We start from the raw sequence: 3,429 nt of genomic DNA, 5'->3' as shown, positions 1-3,429 counted from the left end.
ATGAGTGAGTGCCTCTTGTGCCGCCTCACTTTCTTGAAAGATTTCAATTTTTATTCCATCAATTCCTGGTGCCTTGTCCTTTGCCAATTCCTTCAATGTATTTTGGACTTCCTCCCTGAGTGTCATTGGCTGTTGTTCATATGGTACCTCTTGAAATGGTTGAACATTAACCATTTCCTTTTGGTACAATGACTCTGTGTATTCTTTCCATCTTTTCTTGATGCATTCTGCATCATTCAATAATTTATGTTCCCTTTTAAAGATATAATTGTTACAGTATTGTGGATGAAAGAGAGAATGGGAGAACAAAAGGGATAAAAGGAGGGTGAAAACATATCAAGTGTGTTAACATGAAATTGAAATGAAAGGTTGTGCTCTGAAATGCCAATTGCATGCCCACTATCTGTATCTTGCGATACATGTCTCACCTAGAAATAATATTTAATTTCCTCAGATAATACAATATTTAAAACAAATACTTGCTATTCTGCTCCCTAGACTTTAAGGACATTTTCACAATTTCCATGGTACTAGATTCAGATTAAAAACATTATTATTCTGACTTTGGTACTAAGATGGACAAAGAAAGACATCTCCTTCTCTCAGATGTGACTAAATACAATTTCCTAGATCCCTTAGAAGAAAGGTCTGGTGATGTAATTTTGAAAGATGACAGTCATTGAAAACACATGGAGTACTTTTCTACACTCATGGGGTTACCATGAGTCAGAATGGATGCAACAGCAGCTAGTTGTAGCTTCTCATATTTTCCAGCTATATATTTCTCTGTGTTATTTTTTGTTAAATATCTCCAGATTTATCTTGTTATGTGCTGTACAGTTGGTCCCAACTCATAGCAGCCCTGTAGAGGGTTTCCAGAAAGTGGCTGGTGAGTTTGAACTGCCACCTTGTGGTTCAAACCAGCCTTTCTTTATTCCACAGCGCCACACCAGGACTCCTCATTATTGTTTTTGCTCTAACTTGTTATTTAATCAATTAATACATTTTTATATCATGCTTTTTCTATTTATAGAAACTTCATTGACTTTTGTTTCAAATCTATCTGATGCTTTTGTGGAGGTTCTAGCGAAGGGACTAGTCCAGAGAGAATTTGTAGGACTGATGGAAATGTTCTATATCTTGAGTGTCATGGTGGTTACAGTAGATATACATTGGATTATACATTTAAAATGAGTTATTTTTGTTGTAAATAAATAATTCCTCAGTTAAGTCAATTAAAATTATGGCAAAGCATACAATTTTATTATATAATGATGATGTGTTACATTAATAACCATTACTTATTGAATATAAAATTCATAGATCATAGTTATTACATTGATAATACTAGAAAAGTGGTCACCATTTTCCATCATATAATTCAAGCTTGCTCATTTATACTGCTAATCTGTACAATGATTCTGTATATATCTTATTATTTTTCGTACCACATTGATGAAACGCTGTTCAAAAAGTTTATTTTAAACAAAAAGGTTAGAATGCTTCTTGATTTAGCTGATATTTCCAAAATTATAAGAACTTTTCAGAGCTTTGTTCAGTTCCTAAAATATTCAAAGGTTCTTTATGATTCCACATAGTTAATCAGGTGAATAAATTTTATTTTTTTGTTCTCATTCATTTATTAATATATGGTAAACAATGGAGTTATATTTTCTTGTTACTCTTACACATACTTCTTTTTATTGTCTTATTTTGTTGTCAAGAAATAAAATGTTGCTTATTCTCTCTTTGACCCAGGTATATATCAATAGTAGAACTATTTGTGTATTAAACATGCTATTTGTCTTTTGGAATGGTTACAAGACAAGGGGTAGAATATAAAATTTTAGAGGGTAAGTGACCAAGCAACTAATGGAAATGACATTAAATGATAGACATGAATAAGATATTTGCTTAAGTGGACTGGTTTGATCACTCAAGGAAAGTAAAGGTTTATGGGCATGATCATCCCAGCAGTGAAAAACAATGGTAATGGTAGTTGTTTTACAAGTACTGTACGGTGACTACTGAGGAGTCAGTACTTAGAGCAGGCTTGAAATGAAGAAAAGAAAGAAGAGGCACTATCAATCTTGTCAATTGGGCATATGGGAATTTCACAAGTAAAACATTAATTTAATCTTTGTCAGGTTTCTTTAAGCAAGAAAAATGCATACTATTCAACATTAAAGAATAATGATGAATCTGCAAAATACTTCAAAACATGGAAGAACCTGGAGGACATAACACTCAGTGAAATAAATAAATCACCAAAGAACAGATACTGTATGAGATCACTATTACATCAAGTCAAGAAAAAGCTTTCACATCCAGATCTCCAGAGATGAGAAATCTCTGTGATCAGTGAATTTCTGTAGAAATTCTTGATTAGAAGTGGATTGTGAAAGAGTATTCAAAACAACAAAACAAAACAAAACAAAAAACCCAACTAGGTGCTTGGTATAAAGAAAAGCCTATGCTAAAGATCTAAAGATACACAACAGACTTCATCTTTCTTTTTTGTTGTTTTTATTTACTGCTTACTCTGAGTTGACATTCAAAAGTCAACAAGACAAAATACCTAAGGAAGCCTGTTGGCACCGCCTCTGTCCCTTCCATTCCTTCTCACAGGAATAGCATTCACTCAGGTTGGCTCTCAAAATATCCATAGATTAAGCCGTTCAGGTGAACCAAACTTTAGGGTTAGCAAAATGTTTAAGAGATCTCACCATTGTTTTGTGTCTGTTAAAGCCTAATTTATAAATGTTGACCAATCAGAATTTTTTTCTACTGGTAAGTTCTTGTATTAAATCCCCTGTGTTTAAGTTCTGAAAATTTCCTTTCACTGAAGTACTTTGGTAAATCTTTACAAAGTGCTGCCCAATTCAGGATTGCTTTGTTCCTTCCATAAACTCTTTAACTTTAGCAGAAGCTCCAGTTTGCTCTTTGACAAGTGTACCTGGGGATTACCAGTGAACTCAGTGCCACTATACATAAAGTAGAGCATTCGTCTTATATGTGGGGAGTGGGGACAGAGAATAGAAGAAGGGAGTCTACACCTCTCAATCACATTCACCAGGAATTTACTCTCAGCAACACAGAGCTAAGAGCAGCATGAGAAATGCTGATGTCCTACCTCTCCCAGGAAGATAACCTTCCAACTGGTAGCTGGGAGTAACATTTCCATTTTAATGAGTTAGGAAAGAGAGGGAGGGAACAGATTCTAGTTTAAGCAACATAAGGTCTCATTATTATTAGCGAGGTTTAGTATATTTCCTTGAATAAATGTTTCTTCATTTGATGTATGCATTTAGGACCATATCTAGTGATTTTAAAGGAGCTCTGGTAGCGTAGTGGTTACGAATCGGGCTGCGAACCTTAAGGTCAGCGGTTCGAAACTACCAGCTGCTCCGCGGGAGAAAGATGAGGCTT

This window comes from Chrysochloris asiatica, unplaced genomic scaffold, assembly GCF_000296735.1.
Source record: "Chrysochloris asiatica unplaced genomic scaffold, ChrAsi1.0 scaffold00051, whole genome shotgun sequence".
Classification (NCBI taxonomy): domain Eukaryota; kingdom Metazoa; phylum Chordata; class Mammalia; order Afrosoricida; family Chrysochloridae; genus Chrysochloris; species Chrysochloris asiatica.
This window is presented reverse-complemented; position numbering follows the sequence as displayed.